The 27,395-nt window shown below is 32.1% G+C and overlaps 1 long non-coding RNA gene and 1 pseudogene across 1 annotated transcript; one reads left to right on the top strand and one right to left on the bottom strand.

Moving 5' to 3' along the window:
- Positions 1–227: 227 nt before the first annotated feature.
- LOC143045476 (uncharacterized) lies at positions 228–17,917 on the top strand. The gene is made up of 3 exons (XR_012968956.1): positions 228–319; positions 585–1,566; positions 12,776–17,917. It is a non-coding gene; the product is annotated as an uncharacterized LOC143045476 (long non-coding RNA).
- A 3,930-nt stretch (positions 17,918–21,847) lies between these two features.
- LOC143046818 (uncharacterized) lies at positions 21,848–22,629 on the bottom strand (annotated as a pseudogene).
- Positions 22,630–27,395: the final 4,766 nt, after the last annotated feature.

Here is a 27,395-nt window from a genome sequence, read left to right as displayed (position 1 = left end):
TTTTCAGTTTTAACTTACTTCACTTGTTTTACCATCTTGCCCTTATACTTGACTTGACCCGCCCATGAGGTAGGTAGAACCCAACTCGGGTCAAAAAGTTTAATTGGTGACGCTTTTAATAGAGAAACTCTGTACGATTGAATTAAACCCTACTAACTTGTAATATACACGTATAGTTACTGATGACGCAGCTACACTTAAAAATCAGATAATGTTGTGTAACACAAATTGGCTCTACGCCAGCTTATAATCTGTCGACTGATTAAGGAACCATGCCGTCTTACTCAATGTTATCTTACTTCCCAATAGATGGCTGAATGTAAGTTTGTATACATAATTTCAATAAGAAAAAGTAATAAAAAGAACTTTTTAATCGTATAATATTTAGAACATTTAATAGTCAATACATTTTATAAATGTGCATGCACAGTTATGTGCCCCTTTCGTAATTACATAGCACAACTGGAATGTCATCAATTAACCGATATGTATATACAGTTGTTATAAACTATGTATCTATGCTCTGACTTCTCTTTGGAAGTCATTTACAACGAAAGTTAAAATGTCAATACTTTTAATTTTAGGCGATATCAGGATATCATAAACTGTAATTATCATACGTTGACTAAACAAAGAACAATATGTCAGATATTCAACAATTTGATAATTTTATGTCTGTAGCTTTTGGATTAAAAATAACAGTTGAAGGATTGCAAGATTTTGTAACTGACTTTTTGAAGGCAACACATAGAGACATTTATGTGAAATGTTCGTTAGGAAACTGTAATATTGACTGCAGTCGTAAGTTTGGACATGTGTTTAGAAGATGGTGTTTAGTGTGTTTGACTTGGAAAAATGAGCTTCATAAACTAAACCGCTTCAAGAATCATTGGGATAGAATTAACTGGAAGGAAATTGATACAGTTGACTTTCCACTTTCATTTGAAGAAATGGCAAAAGTTTTTGTGCAGGATTTTAAATCTGTTAGACAAGGACTTCTTCAGGATTTAGGGGCTTTAATGTCTCTATTAAAGAATATGAAAACATACAATGGTATGATTAGTGATCAAACCATTGCTAATGTTCAAAGAACACGAAATAAAAATTTTGCTCATAATTATACTGTTTTCTTACATGATCTGGAAAAGACACAAAGTATCGATAGTCTTATAACACTTCTCAGAGTGCCCGAAATTAGAAGTACCGAAAGTTCTATAAAGGCTCTTGTTGATTTAGAAGATTTAAAACTGAATCAGAGAATACCAGAGCGATTACTGCAGCAGTCTTCAGCTGAAGAGGTAGTCACTTCAATTCAGAAACGAATGGAAGCATCATCTCATGATATTGCCGGAGTTTTTTTTCAACAGAGATTTGGAAGTATATTGTCATTAAAGAATGATAAGAAAGAGAACATTATATTAGATAAGCGAATCAAAAGTAAGAACTGTAGTTTGTTAAATCTTCAACTGGTGATATACATTTTACTACTAAGTGGTATTGTAAAATTGATCAGCATTGTGATATCTGGACAGTTTCCAACCTTTGATGAAGATTTTTTTGATGAAGGTAATTTAATGCAATGACAAATCAAATTTTTATGATAGAAGACTACATTTTGATAAGTTCTTATTGATTATATTGTGCATTTTTTTTCATTTTTTTTCATTTTTTTTAATCCTCCTTTACCCCTAGCCAATTTAGAATAAATAAACAAAAATCAGTACGCACAGTAAAACTCAATTTAAAAACGACAATGATAGACAAGATAACAAAGAACTACTAGCAGTTACTGACATGCCTGCTGCAGACCTCAATTAAAGTCATAAGAAACCTCAAATTAAAAAAAAATAAATCGATATGTTTTTATAACTCAATGGATAGAATCATTATACAACTTATGTACATATACTTTTTTCTGAAGAAAATTCTTTAATTTGTTCATATTTAGAAGACATTTACTTTATTTTAATTGCTTCCTTTCCAGGAAGCAATTCCCCGACATATTTTCCGTATGCAAAGTGACCTCAAGGTGACCCATCTCGTAAAAATCAGGTGATCGCAATACGCTTGGATGTTCTTAAAATTAACTTTTATCTGCTTGTACATGTTCAACACGTGTTCAATATCCATGCCTTTTTTGTTGTTTGTTGACAAACAGGTGACAATCGTTAAACTTCAGCGACAAAACACTACCTTTAATTACCTGCCATATTTTCACAACACTGACCGATTGAAAAAAAAATTGACGATTATACGAAATTTATGCGAAAAAAGGATAAAATCGTGCACAGAAGACTAAGTTTATGATGTTTCTATGTATTGGTTCAAGAATTGGAATTACATTTTTTTTCACCGGTCACTCGTTTATTATGACTTTTAACTGAAAGAAAGATTATGTCTTCATCATATGAAAATCAAGCTCAATGTCTAGCGTTAGGCGTTAAATATCATACCCTTAAATATATGAAAAAAAACATAGCATATATCATACCATTAACTGATTTAGAATAATGCAAAGACCCAATAAGTGAATTAGATAATCAAGCCAAAATATGCCATTCTGAATAAGATTGTATAAGGTTTGGTAAGTTTTTGAGGAGAATGCCGACATTTTTGTGCTTTGAATCTCCCGCTTTTGGATATTTTAACCTTAAATGACAAGTCAATATTAATTACGTTTTTGTGTCACTAATGAGGGTTGTTGTTACCTGTTAATCACAGACCATTAGAAATTAATAAGCTTAACTTGACAGCCTAGGTATCGAGTATAGTTCTAATTAACGATCATTAACAACTTTTGCTTCAAGCTTTGTGTTATTGTGAACACTTCAAAGAAATTTCGGGTTACTTTCCCTGTTTAATCCTGTTTTAAAGACCCTTCTTAAAATAACTTGTATTGATAAAACAATGTAAATTAAATACAAATTGAACAAAAATCATAAAAGTATGGCAATTAAATGATTTTGTATGCCTTAGGACCAAAAAATTATACATTTCAAAAATCAATTAAAAGAATTATACTTTTATTCAATGATTAAATAGAAATTGATAAGAAATGTATTCAACATAATTTCAGGAATTATTAATGTGCATATATATATAATGCACCATCTTTAAAATTGTTGTTGAACATCATATTAATAAAATATTCTGATGGGATGCAAATGTCAAAAAATTTTGAAAAGGGAAATAAACAAACATTAAATCTCCCTCTTTGGAGGTTTCAGAGGTTGGCAGGTATGGCTTTGTATATAACATTACCATAACGATAGAATGCGAACAGTGTCCGTCTATTAACATGAAAATACTTTGACGAAATCTTGTCAAAATGAGATATGTTGTTTAATGTGACTGAAAGAAGATCGAGTTTAATTTGCATGATTTTAGTTTTTCTCGTTGTTGAGAAGTAGACCTTCCAGTGGCGAAAAGTAGTATTTATTATATAATTTATTTTTATTTTGAGTTGTTTCCCATTGTACATAAATAGTGTAATTGATAAGTATATGCGAAGATAATCTAAAGATGAAGAACTGGATCTGCCATCACTGTATTGGATACCTAAACTACATAAGTGTCCTCACAAACAACGGTATATTGCTGGGTCTTCCAAGTGTCCCACGAAACCTCTTTCTAAATTATTAACATCTATTTTATCAGCAATCAAAGACGGGCTTCAAAGTTATTGTGAAACTGCCTATTCTAGAGGGGGCGTGAATCAGATGTGGAAACTTAAAAATTCCAAAGATCTTTTAGAGTACATACAATCTAACTCTCTTTCATCTTGTAACAGTATTAAAACATTTGACTTTTCTACTCTGTACACTAGTATTCCACATTCCAAACTAAAAGACAAATTGAAAGAGTTGGTATTGCTTTGCTTCGTAAAAAAGAATGGCCAACGTAGATAGAAGTATCTTGTCTTAGGGAGGGATAAAACCTACTTTGTAAAGAATCACTCTGATTCTTACAAAAAATTCTCTAAAAATGATATTATCAAGATGCTTGATTTCTTGATTTACACAATATTTGTTACGTTTGGAGGACGTGTTTTTCAACAGACTGTCGGCATTCCAATGGAAACAAACTGTGCCCCTCTACTTGACGACTTGTTTCTTTATTATTATGAGGATGACTTCATGCAGGAACTTTTTATGAAGAAAGATAAGAAGTTAGCAATATCCTTTAACTCTACTTTTCGCTATATAGATGATGTTCTTTCCCTAAATAATTCAAAATTTGGTGACTATATGGAACGCATCTATCCAATCGAGCTAGAGATAAAGGATACTACAGATACAGTTAAGTCGGCCTCATATCTTGACTTACATCTAGAAATTGACAATGAGGGTCGGTTGAAAACAAAACTTTACGACAAAAGAGATGATTTCAGCTTTCCAATTGTGAACTTTCCATTTCTAAGTAGCAACATTCCAGCAGCACCTGCATACGGGGTATATATCTCCCAATTGATACGATATTCCCGTGCTTGCATTTCCTATCATGATTTTCTTGATAGAGGGTTACTGCTCACAAGGAAGCTATTAAACCAAGAGTTCCAAATGGTGAAGTTGAAATCATCCCTTCGTAAATTTTACGGACGCCATCACGAGTTGGTTGATATCGGATATGTTCCTTACGTCGTAACAACAATCCCCTTCCCTTTCATGAATGTGACCTACCGAATTAGACTATTTACCGGATTTGTTATCACATAAGCAACACGACGGGTGCCGCATGTGGAGCAGGATCTGCTTACCCTTCCGGAGCACCTGAGATCACCCCTAGTTTTTTGGTGGGGTTCGTGTTGTTTATTCTTTAGTTTTCTATGTTGTGTCGTGTGTGCTGTTGTTTGTTTGTCTTTTTCATTTTTAGCCATGGCGTTGTCAGTTTGTTTTAGATTTATGCGTTTGACTCTCCATTTGGTATCTTTCGTCCCTCTTTTATCAATGATTATTATATCTGTTAAGTTGATTTTAGTAAGAAGTGTATACCTTCTTTATTAAATCATGTGTGTGTTGATATAATAGTTGTAACGTGGTATTCTATTTTTGGGAATGTTAATGTTAATTTTTACCTGCTTCTGTTTGGGTTACAGATTTGCAAATGCAAACATCATTTTCATATTTTTTCAAAGGACACATTTACATATATTACATTACATAGTGTAGACAAATTTGTTGACATTGATAGATAAGTCGCAGTTATTAGTTTATGACAAATGAAAGAAAAGTTTTTGGAACTACTTATCATATATATATATATATATATATTATTTGACTACGCTAAATAAACTCATCATAGATACCAGGATTAAAATTGTATATATACGCCAGACGTGCGTTTCGTCTACAAAAGACTCATCAGTGACGCTCGAATAAAATATGTTTAAAAGGCCAAAATGAAGTGCAAAGTTGAAGAGCATTGAGGACCAAAAAGTTCTAAAAGTTTTGCCAAAAACAGCTAAGATAATCTATTCCTAAGGTAGAAAAGCCTTAACCTTTCAAAAATGTAAAGTTTTGTTAACAGTAAATTTATTATTTTTAACATAACAAAGCATGTGGTATTCATCAATCACACAATCATAATTGATCATAATTAGAGTGACATAATTTATTTGAAAATTTTGTTTTTCCTAAGTTTTGTTGGTGATCAGCTCTAGATCTGTAGGACAATACATATAGTTTGAAAACTACTGCTTATTATTAGATATTTTGAGAAAATTATAGATCAGTGTTATAGATTTTCTAAAGACATTGTAGTAATGATCAATGCCAGTTTGGATTTTTTTCTTATCTTTGGTAAATATTATAAAGAATTTTGTGGTTGGTTTGTTTGTTCTTCTGTAACCATTTTTTCCGAATGCTATATATATTTTCTTTCCTTGACCCTTTTCGAGGGTCCAGATTTGCAACTTTCATTTTCGTGAAGAAAAGCAAGTTTGCTGCAACTATGTCAGCCTCTTGTTCAGTGATACAGATATTTCTACATTAGAAAATGCCTGTAGCAAGTCAAATAATTTTTATTTCTCCTTTTTTGTTTCCCTTTTTAACGTTGATTTTTCATTGGTACCATATTATGGTCTTCACATGTCCTGAATCGTTATTTCAGGCTGTAGTCAGTGTTCAAATCTTTCGAAAAGCGACTCATCTTGACTTGACCAAAACATAACAGGTGACACCCCTCTTATTTGTTTCGATAAGAGATTATCATGTAACTTTTGCGTTTTTTTTTTTTCGGTTTTGTATGGAGTGCTATTTATTTTATCATTATCTTTCTTGGTTGTAATGGTAAATGAAAATGAAAAAAGAAAAAAAAAAAACAATTTTTAGTTTTTCTATACTCGAAAATTATTAATAAAAAAATATTTATCAAAGAATGATTTAGTTCTTGAATACTAGTATTTGAAGTGCTTAAATTTTAACAAGGAACCTGAACGGAGATTTAAAAAAACCCAAAATATTTGCCTCGAATAAAAGAAACTTATTTTCATTTCAAACTTAACGGACTGGATTTGAATTTTTCATATCTGCATTTGGTTTTTTTCTTCGTAAGAATACCAAGCTCCGATGTGAATTAAAAAAGGAAAATATATGTTATCAACCAAAGAAACGAGTGAAAAACAACTGTCATATTTTATACTTGGTACAGTCATTTTCTAAACTACCACTTTAATGACCGTTGAATAGACTTTTGTTACTTTTCTGATATAGATTGAGCAGTCCATATATAATTGTTTGTTTTGACAATAATTGACTTAAATTGTGTAAACTGAATACAAATTCAAGCAAACAGACCAACAAATTAATCTGACAAAAGACGCAAAAAAAAAAAAGTATTCGATGTAAATTTGACAAACACTCCAAAAAGGTTTTATAGTTGATAATAAATTGACAAGGACGTCGGTAAAAATAGTCATCAAACATACGGTATATATATACTGAATACTTGTGCAAATTATGTTAAATACTAGTATTTAATTAAAAGGACATTTCCGTAAAAGTCTGATATTCGTAATGCATTCTTAACAACCTTCCAATCGGATTTATGGTATTTGTAATGTAAACTTGATAAACTTTCATTTGAAATGCGACGATACCATCTTCTAGAAAGTTAGATTTTTTCACTTTTTTGGAGGACATGAACTTGTCACCAGTGTCTAAGTAAAAAGTTGATTAACCAGAGGTATGTCAAAGATAGTCTCGTCCTTTTTCTAAAAAAAATCATCGAAAGGTACCAAGACCTTGTTGATAAATATTCCATATCAACTTCATAAACAATACACGATGGTCTAGAAAGTAAAGATTCCGGGTAATATCTTAATACCATGTTATAGCAGTGGGATTTCCAGTGACACTAGAACAATAGAAAAGTCACTCTTCTTATGAAAGAGATAGAAAAGGTCTAAGAACAGGAGAGACAATTTACGCATAAAACCCGATATGCATAGGGATGAATATCTCTTAAAACACAAAACCATTATATAACTTTTATACAACCACTATAAATAAAGTATATGTTAAAGCTAAATGTGTTAATATATGATTTTTAAATTGCCAAACATGCTGTTAATTGAACAACCTATTGTTCAACATAGGGGTGTGTAAAAAACTGCCAGATTTGACTGCATATTTTTTTTTTTTTTTTTTTTAAATATATATCAAACCTTAATAATGTAGCTTTCTGGGTATCCAATTTTTAACGTGTTCCGAAATGTAGTTTCGTCACAAGAATTTTTCAAAGTTGTGTCATTTTGTCTATATGAATGTCGGTAAATTCGTATGATCGAGCACACCGACAAGTATATCGTTGGGACAACTCGATATAATGAAATCAATATACGTGAAAGATTACCTAATGTGAAGTTTATCAAAATCATCATAACATAATTGATCAACACATTATGTTTGAACAACATGAGTCCTACAATATAAGATTTAAAGGTGCATATCATTTACATTCAACGTTTTTATTGGATTTTTTTTTACTACAATGTAACCTCGAGGTTCAACGTTGATAGTAAAAAAAAAATCCCAGAAATTTTTTGAATGATATTGTAAATGATATGAACCTTCGAATTCTTATAACATCGGAATAGAAAATATGTGATCCGAATTAACCATGCACGTGTGCTACAGAAGATTATGAACTTTTATGATGTACAGGGGGTAAGGGTTTTTCTTAAACAATATTATGATCCCAAATTTGATGAATTTTGTTGGCAATACTTTAATATACACACTACATATAGCAAAGTATATATTAAATCTCAATGTATTATAATTAGGAAAAATGTTTGACTTGGTAAAAAAAAATCTTCCCCCTCCCCCCGTATTGCATGTAATGGTTTAAACCTAAAGGATTCGCACTAACTGCCTAAAAGGGGTCCGCTCAGTCTTGAATCAGTGATTTTGTTTATCATAAACAAAATATTGTCTCACACTGAAAGGGTCAGCCGGGCAACATGCACAGCCCGGATTGTCAAAACAACTAAGATTTACAAAAACGATTACAAACAAAAACCATCAGTTGGACAATCTTACTGGAATCTGATTATCTCTACTGATAAATAATGCAACACTAATGACACATTTAAGTTTTGGAATGATTTTATTCACAAAGAATGTTTCTCATTGGTATACATGTCTATGCTCTTGTCTTCTCAGAGTTTATATTGGAAATTAAAAATTGCTGCATGAAAGACACTAGCTCCACATTCCTATGCATATGATTTTATATGTACGAGAATCATTTCATAAAATATCCGTTTGATATTCTTTCAATGCATGACACTGTCTAGTGGTTTTTCTGCCACAATTACAAGGAAAACCTGGCTTAACTTGTGCTAAATCAAACACTTGAATCTTACATCGCTATTGATGTTAAGCAATTATTTAAAGGGCCATCCGGAACTGTTGGGTTTTATGACAGTCTTCCTTCCATACACACCATCGCTGCAAAATAATTTGAACATTCAATTAGATGATTATAATATTATTTGGCAATCCAAAGAGAACCTGAAAACATCAGACCACAATAAACAGAGACCCCAAAAAAAGCCAATTTTACTTTACAATGAAATTGAAAAAGTAGTTAGTTACATGTCAAATCATCTTTTGGCTGTCGACAAAAAATAAATAAAATCTAAATTTCGTAGCATTTTACAACCCCCCTTTTTTTAACTGAATTTGTTCAAGGTATGGTGGTTTTACCCCTTTTCAGATTTCAGTATGTCATGTTGTATATCTTTTATAAATTAGATGAATTTCTAGCAAGTTTCTACGATATTCTTTATCATTTGACAAAATACTATGCATCTGAATTAAATTGTTTACTATTTGAAAAAGCGCGCCTTCTTTTACTTTAATTTACTTCCCTTTATTTCACATAGCAACAAATATTAAAAAACTGCCACATTTGACTGCATATCAATTTTTTTTCCCAAAAAAAATATATGTCAAGCAGCATAATTAACTTTACAAATTGGGAGAAAATCAAGATGTTCCGACTATAGGTTAGTATTAAAAAATAAATAATGAAAGGTTGGCATGATTCCAGGTTTGAACCCTGACGACACTTAAAATCGAAAATTCACTTATTTACCTATCATATGAAGATACGATGATGTGATAAACTTAACAATTAATAATTTACCTGGTGCATTATCATATTCATATTACGTTGACACGTCTCAGTTCGTCTGTGTTAGCTCATTTCAAGCTCGTAAACAATGTACACCATTTTCCGCTGTTCTTTACCGATTACCTCTAGTCAGAAGAGCCCACTGTTTACAGGGGCGATAATATTTTGTCACCGGTTCACGCACTGATAGTATTCTTTTTGATTGTATGTATTAATATTACATTAACTGTCTAGTCTGTTTTTATGATATTCGTTGGAGATGTCTCTGCACACATACATCCTGTCACTGTGTAATTGTGCAATGGTAAAGTTTTGTATTCTTGTTTTTCATTTCTGCTAAAGTGTTTTGTCTATATTACTTTGTTAAATATGATGTGGTTCTGTACTTCCCTTCATTGCGTTATAACGCCATGCTAAATTCTTGTAATCTTGTCTTTAGTTTTTTAGTTCATTTTTACTAATGTGCTGTGTCTATAATTCCATTTCGTGTTTCTTTGTTACATAATTGTTTGCTTTTATAGTGATTACGATTATTACAATATTCTTTAACTTTACCTTCCACTATATAGATGATGTTCTTCACTAAATAATTTAAAATTTGTGACTTTGTTGAACGCATCTATCAAATTGAACTAGAGATAATGGATACAACAGATACAGTAAATTCTGTACAAATATTGACTAACATCTGGAAATTGGCAATGAGGGTCTGATGAAAACAAAACTTACGACAAAAGATATGATTTCAGCTTCTAAATTGTGAACTTTCTATGTAGCAACATTCCAACAGCTACTGCATATCTCCCATGTGATACGATATTCCCAAACGTGTCCTCCCTATCATGTTTTCCTTGATAGACGGTTGCTGCTCACAAAAGTTCCAAATTGTGAAGTTGAAATCATCCCTTCGTAAATTTTACGGACGCCATCACGAGTTTTTTGGAATATCCGTTTCACAAATAATATCGGATATGCTCCTTATGTCGTTACTGCAACCCCGTTCCTTTTCTCGAAAGTGATCTACCGAATTATTTACCGGGTTTGTAATAGCATGAGCAAATTAACAACGCCATGGCTAAAAATGAAAAAGACAAATAGACAAATGATAGTATATAAGACACAGCATAGAACACTAAAGACTAAGCAACACAAACCCCATCAAAATGATATACTCAAAATACTATTCTTTTATGAATTATCTAGTCATAACCTTTTAATAAACGGATTATCGGACGGTTTTGAGTTGTATGCATAAAATGCAGATCTATTCGAGAGGAACATTTTATACACTACATTTAATCAGCAATATCTTATTGTTTTCTAGATTTGTAAGCTTAAAGCTGCAGCGTAAATTGTTTTTGCACCCGGTGACTTTTGACCTTAGGTTTACATTAACGGTCACATGAACTAAAGACTCGTGATAAATGTGTCATGTCTTCACGACTGCTGGTTCTCGAAATAAATATTTTTCAAAAATGTTGTATAATTCATTTAAGGGTTGATAATTTTTTTTTATGTTTATCAACTGTACATGTTGCCATTTTCAAACCTATTCTTTCAGTAATAATTTTAAAGAAAATCATTCGATTTATTTCCCCGAGGGTATCACCAACCCAGTAGTCAGCACTACTGAGTTGACTTGAGTTATCATTGATATGATCATAATCATAAATTAACTGTTAACAAAACTTTGAACTTTTAAAAACTAAGGCTTTTCTACCTCATGAAAAGATTACCTTAGCTGTATTTGGCAAAACCTTTATGAATTTTGGTCCTCATTGCTCTTTAACTCCGTACTCTATTTGACCTTTTAAACATTTTTTTATTCGAGCATCACTGATAAGTTTTTTGTAGACAATGCGCGCATTTGGCGTAAATATATATTTTTTTTATCCTGGTATCTATGATGAGTTTATTCGCATACGTATGTGGTAATACCTCATGATGAGATCTCCCTATTGTCCATATATGATCATACACTCTTTAAAAGCAACAAAGGGAACATGTCGAAAAAAGGGAGATAACTTATAAAGGGGATAATGAATTCCTACACTGAGTCATCTTCTAATACTTCATGATGAGGTCTATCGATGGTCCAACTCTTGTCCTGATAACTACAATTGAAACGAGGGTAGGATATGTCAAAACAATGTTGGAGTTTTTTAAGAAAAACAATAAGGTCTTTCTTCGCGTAGTGGAAGGACCTAAATAGATAAATAAGTACATGTGCAAAACACTATTTTTTACCATTTTGCTTTTTTATAAAGCATATTGAACACTGGATATAATTTTTCATAGTATTTCATCAGGAATAATACAGCTGAATTTTCTATTGTAATGGGAACTGATAGCTTTGCCAAAAACCTGAGTTCACTAATAAGTTTTTTGAGTGGATTATTTTACTTACTTCTTTTATTTTCTGCGTTCTCGTTTGTGGGCTATTTGTCTTTTTTTATTTTTTTTTAAATGGTGAAGTGTTTTTTAATGTGTATTATTTGGTCACTAATTTTTGTCGCTCTTTCTCTGTCAAAATATCGAATTCAAATGTAAATTCATACATGAGGAAGTTCGTTAAACCTGAAAAATCGAATGCCTGACTATAGCAATCAACGAAACATAACAGCAACTGCCAGCCCCAAAACCTGCGTTCCATTATCGGTGTTTGGTGTTTTGTTCTACTCCGTCATTTTGTTTTTTTCTGTGTACTTTTTGTCTTTTCGTCTTTTTGTTTTTAAAACTTTTTTTAAATGGTGGCGTGATTTTTAATGTGTTTTATTTGACCATTGATTGTTCTCCCTCCTTCTCTGTAAAAATGTAAAAAACATATTAACAAAATATCGAACTCAAAGGTAATCTCACAAATTGGGATGTCCATTAAACTTGACAAATTGCACGCTGGACTTTATCAACCAACGAAAGTAATGATAAACAACTGTTAATATCCTGACTTGGTACACGCATTTTCCTGAGAAAAGTAGTAGATTAAATACATACAAGGCAGAAAAAAGTCTTTGTGACAATGACAGCCACCAGCATTTACTACTTTGACAAGACTAAACCAGAAGCAACTTTGTGATGCTTCTGTATTGATAATCAATAAAGTAATCCAATAAAGCACTGTCATTGTTTTTTCCAGAATGCTTAAGTATGCGGTTTGAAGAACACTGGAAAAGTGATTTGGATTTCGATTTATATGTTGAAGAGCTCAAAAATCAAAGTATGGTCGGAAGGCAGTGGCTACTACCAATATTAGAGTCAAAATTAAACCAGCCAAACACTGGAATTTTTCTGACAGCTGACATGGGTTTTGGAAAATCTTCGATTGTATCTAATATTATTTGTGCCAATCACGACAGTGTTTGGCATAAACTGAAGAAACGTGTATTAGCTTATCATATGTGCCGGTATGATGTTATAAGTTCTTCAAAGCCTGATATATTTATTAAAAATTTAGCTGGCATAATTGTAAAAAAAATACCAGAGCTTGGAAATTCTATTTTGTCAGATGACCGAGCCTTAGATTTTCTTTATAGCGCAAGATGCAGAGAAGACCCTGTTGGCTGTCTAGAATTTTCTCTACTAAACCCACTGAAGAACGATTGGAAAGAACGAAGTTATATCATAATCATTGATGCAATTGACGAATGCCAAACAGCAGAAGGCCATAGTCTCCACGATCTATTGTACAAAAAAATGCATTTTTTTCCGAACAACGTCAAATTTTTTATAACAAGTCGAAATATTGAGCAAATAACAAACAAGTTCAAAAATCTTGACATAGTCAGTCTTGATAACTATACACAGGAGAACCTAAAAGATGTACGTTCATACATTGATAAAACACGAAAACTTACCGATAAAGAAGTTACAAAACTGACAAAAGTTTCAGGCGGAAACTTTCTTCATGTAAAACTATTCTTGCACTATTGCATACAGAAAGGTTCCTGTAATTACGATTACATGCCAGACACTTTAGAGAGAATATATGTGCTAAATTTTGAAAGAGTGTTTAGGGAAAAGGGACTGTTTGAGGAGTTTATGGATATTTTTGCAGTGTTATGTTCCTTACAACATCCCATTGAGGAAGATAAATTGCTTGAAGTATCAGGAATGAATACAAACACAAGAGTGCGAGCTCGTCAGATTTTAGGCAACGAGCTTGGGCACTTTTTAAAAATTTCTGATGGTAGGCTTTCGTTTCAACACAAATCACTAGTTGACTTTCTTACAAATTCTTCCAGAAAACATTTGAATTTTTATATTGATAATAAGAGAGGCCACAAACTGTTTGCTAAATTCTTGTTACAATCACTAAATCTGACAGAAAGCAACAGTTTATTAGAGGTAGTTCATCATGTAGCTTTGTCTAAAGATGTTGATTTTGAAGTGTTGCTAATAAATCATGCAAAAACATTAAATCACGGACAGCATGTAATACATTCAGAGCTTTTATTTAATGTTGTGAGAGAGTATGATTCGTATGACACGGTACAGTTAACGATAAAACTAATAAAACTTAACTCTTCAAATGTCAACGAAGAGGTATTGTCGCTTTCTGCCTTCATAGCAATAGCAAACGAGCACGAAGAATCATTAAGAGCGTGCTTGGAAAAAGGCGCAAATATCAATTACGTTCATGATCCTTTGGTTTTGCCAGCAACTGGTGACTTAACATATATTTGCAAGTACATATATTTTTGTAAGTATAGTCTTTTACATTTAACAGCTCAAAAGGGATATCTGAAAATTGCAGAAGCTCTGCTAGAAAAACAGATTTCATTATTATACCTAAACAACTCCTTGGGACTAAATGCTTTTCAGTTGGCTGCTGAACATGGTCATATATCTATAATGAAATTGTTTCTTAAATATAACAGCTCATTAGTGGACTTTTATTCCCTGTACCAATCAGCACTTCAAGGAGAATATAAAGCTGTGAAACTGCAGTTAGGTTATGTTGACGATGTTTGCATGCCATGTACAGTATATCCTATTCTCTTAAATATATATGGATCATTGTTACAATATAATGTAACATCAAAGACAAGTCGAATCAGGTATCAAATGGTACATTACTTTGAGAATCGTTGGATTGCAAATCAAGATAATTTGTTTAGGTGTGAAACTGCTTTAAATGCAGCAATCAGAAATGGACACATTAAGATTGTAAAACTTCTGCTAAAAAATAGCAATAAAACATTGAATTGTCCTTCGATTGATGGATCTTTCCCGTTAATGACAGCGGTAATGTACAACCAAACAGAGATATTCAAATTATTGTATGAGGCAGGTGCAAATGAATTCCGAAGATGTAACAACATTCAGAATTTTAATTTAACTTACCGTTATTTAATAGCAGACCAAACTTTTTATGATATAAATATTACATATTTTAAGCAGTCTTGTCCCCCATTTGGAGGTATTGATCATTTAGTTTCTATTTATGATAATTTGGCTATTATGCATCTTATACATGAGAAAGGATACCATTCTTGGTCTTCTGAAGACATTGACGGATTGACGCCAATTCACTATGCTTTCTGCCACAATAGCATTAACTTCTTGAACTATATTGTATTGGGAAATAGATTTCCATCTCCGCTTTCAAATTTAAGATCAAATAATGGCTCTACGCCATTCCATTCTGCAGCTATTTGTAAATCTATCGCGCTATTTCACTACTTTAATCCCAACAAAAACAATGAATACAACTTCATTCCTGACGTTTTGGATAACGAAAACCGTTCGATTCTTCAATATGCCTTTTTACAACCTTTACATGCGGAGGACTTAGTGAAAATAGATTATATAGGTCATGATGCGTTTACATCATCGCTGTTACATGTGCTTGAACTTTCAAAGCATAATGTACTACACAGGGATATTTATGGCAGAAACTTTTTACATTACGCAAGCTCAAGCGGAAATTATTTTGCATTCGTTCAAGCGAGAAATTCAAAAGTTATTGGACTGATATTTGACGACCTCCTGCAACAAAAAGATTTTGATGAAAGAACTTCTTTCGAAACGGCATTTGAAGACATGCCTGAACATAATTTGTTTGAACCCTTTAAAATGCCTAATAATTGCAGTTTGAATGATATGTTTTCATCTTCTTGTAAAACAAACCTTTCTATTCTACTTTCACCACACGAATACGTTATTTTATATTTAGCACAGTATTTTCATTCTCAAAACGAATTTTCTCATGTCAATATAACACATTTATTAATTACGTCTATCAAAAAGTCGAGGATTTATCCAATTTTAACTTTAAAGGTGTATGCCAGTGACGAATTCCGTACCGCAATATCAAATCCTGTTCTTTCAAGTATGATTTCAGAATCGCCTACACCATTTCTTGCTGAGCACATGTTGGATATTTACAGTTCCTTATTTTGTAATGGAAGTGAGAGTCCTCTACATAAAATAGTACAGAATGAAAGAAACAGACAATGGAGGTTTTCTTCATATACGTTTCTAGACCGTTTATTTGTCAAGTTTTCTAGTATTTATTTGGATAACTGTTACGACAAAGACGGATACAATTTACTTCACAGATCTGTCATCGGCGGACACCCAACGGCGGTAAAGTATTTACTAGAAAAAGGAATGAATGTATTACAGAAATCAAAAGCTAATCAAAGCGCTTTAACTCTGTCTATTTTGTTTGCACCTTATACCAGAAACGGATCAATTCCATCGTACTATACAAACAGTTCTAGATTTCATTCGTATAAATTAGTTTACCAAACGGAAACTGCTGACATTTTATTTGATCATAGCGGAACTGTAAACTTTGATGATATAGCATCGATACTTCTAATGCATTTAGTAAATGTACAGTTCAATCGCAACAGTGTTCAAATTGTTATTTGTTCATATCATATTGGCGAATTGGGATTGATTCATATTGCGTCCGCGAAGGGAATGTTGTCTTTCTTGAAATCATCAAAGGAATTGTTTGGGGATGAGATTTTGAAATGTCAAAATAAGTATGGAGTTACACCATTATATCTTGCTGATATGTATCGTCAAACTAACATTGTACAGTGGCTTGAAAAAATGAATTGTGCTTTTTATCACCCTGATAAGGCGAGTGAAGTTATGATAATTTTTAATTTATTGGATAACTATGAAACACACTTGCTATATGACAGAAGATGTTTCGCAAATTATGAACAAGCGTATAAAGCGTTAATACGAAATCAGATATTCAAATGCATAGGTAAAGATGTCCGTTTACCAATAATGTTTCAAAATCCGACTAAAAATATTGTTTTCAACATGCTGTACGCAAAAATGTCAGCTGATTTTTGCAAAAGTAATTGGGAGTGGTTTAAAAAGGAAAACTTCTATAGTTTTCTTTTACAATATCATCTGACAAAAAAGACGAACAATCAAGTTTATAACTTATACAGACCACTTCTTTTATTTGGTTCTGACGACAGGCGTTATATATTTCATCTCCTATTCATTTTGCGTACTTCTGCAAGAGGAACACTTTTTGATCCTGTGTCGGATTCAACAGTTAAAACACTTTTCGATTCAATATCAAGTAACCAATACAAACATCTTAGAAAATTAAAGATGGCAAAGGATTTACATAGGAGCTGGTTAACTTATGAAATACATGAACTTAAAGATGATTTGAACATCGTCATGTACAAGAATTATGAAGTTGAAAACCTCAATAGAATTCTAAAAAATCAAACAGAAGTAAGTGATGCTGAATTGATATTAACAAACAAAGCAAATAAAAATTGCTATGATTGCAGGCATTCGCATGCAATGTGCTTTACTAAGAGTTTGATTCAGCAATTATCCAACATAAAAACATACGAGCAATTGAATAGAAATGCCATGCTATATATACCAGAATGCAATTATATGTCACCGCCTACCATGAAAATGCTATCACATAACAGTAATACCACTTTGAAATTCATTGCAGACTTACAAGCACCCGATAAAAACAAATTTAAATCTCTAGTCATAGAACTTGAATTGCTAGTTAAAAGAACTTTGAAGATGATATTTTACTTTCCCGAAACAGAAAATGCCAACATACAGCCGTATGAGTTATTTTATTATTCCCCTTTCTTCCATGGGTTTTATAACTGTATAAATGATTTACAATTGTATAATATGATAAAATGCACGAAACTATATGCCAAAAATGAACATTTAAAAATCTATAGAACATATCTGACAATATTGCTGCATGTTTTAGAACGTGAATTTGAATATGGCTATCATATATGAGGCATATTTTAAGCCGAATTACTTTCATTTATAGTAATAAGTAACCTTTGTGTTTAATAACAGTAAATAATGTTTACACATTTCGGTGTTTGCTTATTTAATTTTGCTTTTTTTTATCAAAAATTATTTCCGAAAATGCCCCAATAAGTCCTGCCGTAGTACGAGACAAAGCTGCTATCAAATCAGGATCAGTAAACAAAAATGAATGACTATTATTGATTGCTACTAATGTATAAAATTCATTATTACATAAAAAGTAAATTCTCAAAATTAATGAACTCCGAGGAAAATTTTAAACGAAAAGTCTTTAATCAAATGGAAAAATCAAATGACAAAACACATCAAACGAATGGATAACAACTGTCATATTCCTTACTTCTTACAGGCATTTTCAATATTTTGATAAAGTTTATGAAAAAACTATCCACCAGAGACAAAATGATGTACACATAGATGTTACAAACTGTTAGTCATCGTATGGCCTTCAACAATGTGCAAAGCCCTTACAGTATTTCAAGCTTGAAATGCCCCATACAAAATGTAAACTAATTCAAACGAGACAACAACGTACTGATTTATAAAAAAAATAAGAACAAAACTAAATTAAAAAATAATTATGTACAGAAAGAAAAGACAACAACTGAATTGCAAGCACATACAACATGTTATGGGATTAAATATTTTTTGCAAGCGCTCAACCCTCTACACGACTTAATACAATGGTTCATCATAAAAACATAAACTATATATTTAAGACTGATTCAAATATCAACAACATATGTACAATTGAACATGTTTTCCAATGAAATGGTAATGTTAGTATACTGCAATGATGATAGAGATATTGATACCGTTAATGTTATTGAAAAGAATTTTAAAGTTTTGATAGTCATTGGAAATTATTGTGTAAGGACATTTTACGAAATCATTTGTAACAGTTACACAGCATATATCCGACTTTCCTGTCAAAACTCGGGATTAAGTACCATCGCACGTCATGTCGGGGATAATGAATGAAGAAACTAACAAAATATGGCGCACAGTCAAAGAAAATTGTGAACGAAAAAAGTGTGCAATCATAATATTGTCCGAGTAACAAAGTGCTTCAACCAGATATTGAGACATTTCCTTTCAAAAAAGCAGGACAAAGCGTTTTTAAATTGAATCCGTTAACAATTGAATATTTGAAACAGTACCATCAGGCAATAAAGTTGAACATTTTTTTGTGCTTTTTGTTTTACAAATATCATTCCTAAATACTACAAAAGGACCAGCATGCATTTTATGTTAATGCTACAAATCAAGCTGGTCACCATAATAAAAGACAGTACGCTATCCCCTAGTAAATGCATGCAGATGTTTATTTATCAAAACAAACACACAGCTGAAAACAACATAAAACTTATATTATGTTGAAGTTTTATATTACATAAATTTATTTTTGCATTTTAAAAAAGCAAAACAGACAATATACCCATGCCAGATTGAAAACTCTGCCAGTGTTCCAATTCTACAGTTGTGTATGCATCTGAAGAAATAGATTTTTAAATTTGTTTATCAAATTTATTCAATTTGTTAATACAAAAGTGTTATATTTTTTCCTTTTGTTTGTTTGTTTGTTCCTGCTCAAATCATCATTTTTTCAATTATACTATGAAACAATTAGCCCCAAACTCACTAACTCAATCCTGAACAGAAAAATGTTTGACCTTGTCAGCGATAGTCAAAGTCAATAAACACCTATAATTGTACTTAAAACAATATTTAGAGTTTTATCTTAAAGAGTTTTATGTGAAAAAATATAGTATAATAGCAGAAATAATGAAACATAAAAATAATACTGAATACACTGGCAAAGTTCAACCAACTCCTTATGATATATTTATTTTCTATATGTAATGCACAAGAATTTTTATAGAAACACACAACAAAAGAAAATCTAAAAAACCACTTCCAGTCAAACTGCTTCCTCCGGTAGTGGCTGGTAAGTACACTGGGTTATGACCTGAAAATGAACAATTGTTGTTGATGGCTGTACTTTAATTTAGATGACCTGAAATACTCCAGAATGCAGAGAAAAAACACACCGATTACAAAATTATAACAAAACTTTTAGAAAAATGAAAGTTTGACATATTTTTAAAGGGTGTAGAAACCTACAAACGTCTAATCAAATTGAAAATGAAAATGGGAAATATGTAACAGAGACAACAACCCGACCAACACAACGAAACAATCCCGCACCCGGAGGCGGACTTCATCTGGCCCCTAAACGAAAGTTTGTACTATTTCAATGAAATGGACGTCAAACTTAACTCCAAAACATATAAATGAACTATAAAGACAACAGTAGTATACCGCTGTTTGAAATTCATAAATCGATTGAGAAAAAAAAAAAACAAATCCGGGTTACAAACTTAAACTGAGGGAAACGCATCAAATATAAGAGGAGAACTACGACACAACAGAAACACAACATTAAAATGTAACACACACAGAAACGAACTATAATATAACAATGGCCATTTTTCTGACTTGGTACAGGATATAAAAAAAAAATGGTGGGTTGAACCTGGTTTTGTGGCATGCCAAAACTCATATAAGGGTTTACTTTTGTAAATTGTTACTTGGATGGAGAGTTGTCTCATCGACAATCAAACCACATCTTCCTATATCTATAAAATTTAAAAAAAAAAACATACACGCTAGACTACGAAGGGAAAGGGCTCCTGACTTCGGACAGACGCATAACTGCGACAGGATTAAACATGTTTTGTGAGATCTCAACCCTCCCTCTATACCTTCAGCCAATGTAGAATAAACAAGCACACAGCAATACGCACACTAAAACACAGTTCAAAAGAAGTCCGAGTCCGATGTCAGAATAGGTAACAAAAGAAGTATAAAAACGTTTTACTTTTATGATAAAAGAAACTTGACTTATAAACTTTAGCGTTCGACATCTCGAGCGCCAAGTCATAAAAACACCAAGACCCAAAAAAAAAATTCAGAACTAGACCAGACGTTTTTTTCAAGGACGATAATTCCAAGCGATCTCCTTATCCGCTCACAATAAATGTCATCGTCCAGAAAAACTATACATCTTTATAAAATAAACAACAGATAAATAAATAATAATAAATAAAATGAATAACACATACTAAACCGACCAAATCATATCAATGTAAATACATAATTTGAAGATTAGATATATGCACTGTTGCAAAAAGGGTTCATGCATGTCATTGTCCAATCAACAGGTACGACTTTCAAATATTCGGCTTTGAGCATTCCTTATGAAGGTAAATCCGTAAAGTGCTTCGGAAGAATGATATTTATAAAGGGCTGTTTTCAGTTTTGACAAAGTAAGTGATGTCTTAATAAAAAAAAAAACAATTGTTATATTCACAGGCTTCGGCCTCTGTTGGATAATTTTCCTTATGGCAACCATACCACATGAACTGTTTGAATATCTAACAACAGACAAAATTTTGAGAAAGCTGACGCCGGCCAAGAACGGTAAAGTTTGCTAATGCGACTTTCGCCACTGGCCCGGTACAAATATAGTCAGTGAATAATAAATCTTTCACTTGCCCAAAGTTTAATACCAGTTACTTTAATATCACTTTGGGTATATACTATATCTGTGTTTCGTCATATCTTCTGTTAGCTATGGTTGTGAACTTGTTTGATGGCTAATGTGGACATTGGCTATAATTCTTTAAAGTGGTTGAAGGAATTTCGAAACTAAAACCCAAACAACTATTGAAAGATTCAAAATAAGCTAGTGGTTTGAGAAAAGAAAAAAGTGTATTTTCTAAAAACAATTAAATAAGATATGAAAGTACAATGGACATCACTTATTGTGATTTTTATGTCAAAACGATTAATTAAAACTACTTTTTACTTAAATTATTTTAGGCCATGGCACTAGTGGTCATAATCATAGTAAGGGTGACTGTATTATCACGTAAAGGCTTGTATTGTCATACATCAAGCTAAGACAATCAAATCCAACAAAATAATTTGTTCCCCTTTTGCATCTTCCTTTTGATATTAGAAACCGACCCTGTATCATATTACAATTAACTCTGTTTAAATGTGAATAAACTACATACCAATGACAATAACATTTTCTTTTTGTTCTGTTGCTATCATCAGCTCCTTTCTCAACCATTCTAACTGCTCCATTAAAGTTAACAAATCGTCTATCATACGATTCAAGATCTGATAGTTCATCTTTCTCTTTATTTGGGTTTCGTTCCTCCAAAAGGGACTGACCTGTATTATAATGAGCTGAACCCTCTGATTCGCTGATGGTTGCTATTTCATAAGTGTTCAAGACACAGACGTTAAGTCCTTGATACGGCGAGAAGGTATAATATGCTTTGTTGGAAGATGGTATTTTACTAAACAACCTTGATTTGTACAGACTTTCTTTTTCAAAATTGTATAGTTCATGGTTACCAACAACGCTTAAAACCGATTCAGACATCAATTGGTTCTTCTGTCCGTTTACAGAATCCATCAATTAAATCGCCAAGCTGAAGAATAAATTTGACGTCATTTTTGTTTCCAGTCCTTCATGGCTTTTTGTAGAAGATTTAGTGATGATCTATAATAACGCATCTTGGTTCCATTCCAGTTGTATCCATCTTCAATGTTTGCATACTGGAGATCAGCTACAACACCAAACTTTAATAACACCTTCTTTGCTGTGATGTAAATATATAATGATAGTATTGCAATTTATAAATTGTAAATATTGAACTTGGTAAGGGAACATACCTTTGTCAGCTTATTGTTATACAAGTCAATTACGTTTGCAATTGTAACATGTACACTGATGTCATTTGAATACTAATATATGTAACGTAAATTACACAGGTACGACAATAACTCCAAAGTTATTGTGGAAAGAACCGAAATGTAGGTCACTTAGTATTCGATATCTCAACTTCAGCGTTTAGTAAAAAAATAAAATCTATAAATAACTAATTTTCAGGGGAACCTGTAAATAATTTTAATGCAATGCATGTATTTTTTCGTCTAGTATCGAAGAAATCAACTAGTCTATTTTAACGTGTTATTGGAAAATGTGTTTTTTTCTAATATTTTCATTTTGCATTAGTTATTAGTGTTTGGTATTTGCTAAATTTAGTTTTTGATTTCCTAGATTTTTTATATCAATATGCAGCCCGATTAAAAAACAGTAACATATTGACATTTGCATGAAAATTTGTAAGGAAAAACTATAAATGACGGTCAACAGAAGTCCGACACAGATTAAAATTGGTGAGATATTTTAATTGATGTAACTGTTTAAAACAACAAAATTCATGTTTTTCAGAACAAACAGTCTATAATAATTATTTATGGGCATTGGCACATTTGTACTGGGTACCTAAACTACATAAGTGCCCTTACAAACAACGGTATATTGCTGGGTCTTCCATGTGCTCTACCTCTTTCTAAATCATTAACATCTAGTTTATCAGCAATCAAAACCGGGCTTCCAAGTTATTGTGAAACTGCCTATTCTAGAGGTGAATCAGGTGTGGATACTAAAGAAAATCCAAAGATCTTTTAGGGTACATACAATCTAAGTCTCTTTCATCTTGCAATAGTACTAAACATTTTACTTTTCTACACTTTACACAAGTACTCCCCATTCATAACTAAAAGACAAATTGAAAGAGTTGGTATTGCTTTGTTTTATACAAAAAGGAATTACCAACGTAGATACAAGTATCTTGTCGTCTTAGGGAGGGATAAATCCTACTCACTCTGATTCAAACAAAAAAATTCTCAGAAACTGACATTATCCGGATGCTTGATTTCTTGATTGACGACATATTTGTTACGTTTGGATGACGTGTTTTTCAACAGACTGTCGGAATTCCATTGGAAACCAATTGAACCACTCTTCTTGCCGACTTGTTCTTTTATCATTATGAGGCTGACTTCATACATGAACTTCTTAGGAAGAAAGGTAAGAAGTTAGCAATATCCTTTAACTTTACTTTCCGCTACATAAATGATGTCCTCTCACTAAAAAATTCAAAATTTGGTGACTATGTTGAACGCATCTATCCCATCGAACTAGATATAAAGAATACAACAGATACAGTTAAGTCTGACTCATATCTTCACTTACATCTAGAAATTGACAATGAGGGTCGGTTTACAACAAAACTTTATGACAAAAGAGATGATTTCAGCTTCCCAATTGTGAACTTTCCATTTCTACGCAGTGCCTGCATACGGAGTATCTCCCAATTGATACGATATTCCCGGGCTTGTATTTCCTATCATGATTTTATTGATAGAAGGTTGATGCTCACAAGAAAGTTAATAAACCAAGAGTTTCAAATGGTGAATTTGAAATCATCCCTTCTTTATTTTTACTGAGGCCATCACAAGTTGTTTGACCGTTTTGGGATACTTAATAACCGTTTCACAAATGATATCGGATATGTTCCTTATGTCGTGACTACAATCCCCTCCCATTTTCACGAATGTGACCTACCGAATTAGACTATTTACTTGATTTATAATAATATGAGCAACACGACGGTTGCCACATGTGGATAGGGATCTGATTATCCTTTCGGAGCATCTGAGATCACCCCCAGTTTTTGGTGGGGTTCGTGTTGCTTCGTCTTTAGTTTTCTATATGGTTTACTCTGTACTATTTTTTGACTGCGTGTCTTTTTTCGCCATGGCTTTGTCAGTTTATTTTCGATCTGAGTTCGATTGTCCCTCTGGTATCTTTCGACCTTCTCTTGGATATACAAGCTCTACTTTGTTGCTTTTCTGATCTTTATAAAGTGGCTAACATGTGCATCAACGTGCTTCTTTGTGGCGTAATGCACAGATATAAGCTGACGCACACTTTCCAAGGACGTTATATAACGGTCAATTACAAATATTCTAAGTTTTTACATCCAAGGGCAGATTTTCAATAACCGGACAACTAGAATTGAACTTTAATTATTTACATAATAGGAATTTGAAGTTAGACTAAACAAAACAAGATTTTAAAGCTTTCAATATGCATGCACCACTGAAGTTTTGTACAAGAAAATATATTTTATTCTCTGGATGAAGAAGTTTAAATGAACCTTGAAATACTGTTTGGTCTTAGTATTAGTTTAATTTTGATTATTGCTAAATTAACAAAACAAATATCAAAATACACATACTTTTGTCATTGTCTTCGGTGAAATAAAAATAAAGATTTCGCTATTCATAATTATAAGATGAATACACGTTTGCAACAAGGTCATTGCTTTCTTCCAGTTGCTTTTTTTTCTTTGGTTTTAAACAGATTACAAATCTGATCAATTTACTCGATTGACCAAGAAACGATGCTAACAGTCAATTGGTGTTATCTATGGTGGATATTTGTATCATACAATAACAAATGTGTCTAGGTACACTGATTAAAATATCAATACATTTGCATTAAACCGACAGCAAAATAAATAATAATTATCCTAGTAAAGTATGTTAATGCTGATCAAAATGTAACTTATCAGGCTTGTTAGTGTCCGTCATGATAACCGTATAGATTTAAAAGACATAAAATTCTACAATGATAAATGCGTCCATGTACACTAATCAAAATACTAATTCATATTCTCCAAATTTGGCATAAGACCAATCATGTCTATTTTAGAGTATATATTTAGTACACTAGTTTTTTATAAGGTGCCTTCCTGAAAACCTTTCCTACAATGGTTTTTACTTGAATGTAATTATAACTATTCATAACCAAAACAAACATTAAATTTCCTAATAAATGTGCAGGTTATATTATGTATCCAATTAAGTTTTTAATTATTTCACTATTTCTGTTGGTTTTAATTTAAAGTGGCTGAACCATAGTGAAACATTTTAAAGCTTTACCGATTCCACGTTTATCTCTACTTATCGTAATTTATTTTCCAAACGTAGAGTTCAAATATCAATGTGCAATGGAGGCACACTTATATTTCCACTTTTTTAACTACATTTCCATACAATGTTATGAAGCAAACGTTTTCCTCTTTAATAGCAGAATTGTTATTGTACTATTATGAATCACAGTTCCTTATATGATACTTAAATACTACAGAGAACCAGTATATAATATATACATATATTAAATCCAAAATTTCAAATGATTCATAACAAACCTTTTTAAAATTGTCCGATTACAAATTAAGAAATTATTACGCTAATACAAGGTTTAAAATCCCTCATCCAAATTTGACATTAAATGGATTTGCCTATTATTTTTACATTCTAATCGGTCATCTGCTCATCTGATTCGCTTTACTACATCCAAATCTTCAAATATTCGGTTTTGATTTGGACTATTATATAATAGTTACGGGCTTTGAGCGTTCCTGATGAAAGTAATTCCAGAAAAGCATTTCGGACGTATGACCTTATGAATTCAGTGTTGTTCTTCGGCATTGAATGATTTATAATTCAGGATCTGCCTACCCTTTCGGAGCACCTGCTATCACCCCTAGTTTTTGGTGGGGTTCGTTCGTGTTGCTTATTCTTTAGTTTTCTATGTTGTGTCATGTGTTCTATTGTTTATAAAAAAGAAGATATGATTGCCAATGAAACAACTATCCACATGAGACCAAAATGACACAGACATTAACAACTATAGGTCACCGTACGGCTTTCAACAATGGACAGCTATCATATTCATGAGTTTGTACAGGCATTTTCTTGAGTAGAAAAAAGTGGATTAAACCTGGTTTTATAGCTAGCTAAACCTTTCACTTGTATGACAGTCGCATAAAATTCCATTATATTGAGGACGATGTGTGAACAAAACAAACAGACACAATAGGCAATAAAATGCTTCGCTGAGCGAAGCCTGATACGATCGCAGTGGTCGAACCCTGAACAGTTGGGGCAAATTTGGTCACAACATTCAAGCTGCATACTGTCTGAATTTGGATTGTGATTAAATTTTTGACATAATAAAGGTTTGGGTCACAAAATAAGTATGGTCAAAGATCTAACAAATCTATTGCACAATACTGTGCAATTGAAGATTTCTTTTTGAAACTTTTCAAACATCGAAATTTACAAAAATTCTGAAAAAAAGGAATCCCTTAAAAAACTCGTAAACAAAAATCCCCCCCCCCCCAACTTATTGAAATCTCCCTTGGAGCAATAACCCTAAATCTCAATCCCATCCTTTCCTTTGTAGTATGGAACCTTGTGGTACAATTTCAGAGAGATCCATACACTTAAACAGTTTTTACACAAGTTATTAGATATAGGATATATATACAAGTTATTAGATATAGGATATATATACAAGTTATTAGATATAGGATAAATATACAACTTATTAGATATAGGATAAATATACAAGTTATTAGATATAGGATATATATACAAGTTATTAGATATAGGATATATATACAAGTTATTGTCTGAAAACTAGAAACATGCTTCTTTTTGGTCCCTAATTCCTA

The sequence above is a fragment of the Mytilus galloprovincialis genome, chromosome 9, assembly GCF_965363235.1.
Source record: "Mytilus galloprovincialis chromosome 9, xbMytGall1.hap1.1, whole genome shotgun sequence".
Lineage (NCBI taxonomy): Eukaryota > Metazoa > Mollusca > Bivalvia > Mytilida > Mytilidae > Mytilus > Mytilus galloprovincialis.
Note: the sequence above shows the minus strand (reverse complement) of the source record. Positions and strands in the feature narration are given on the sequence as shown.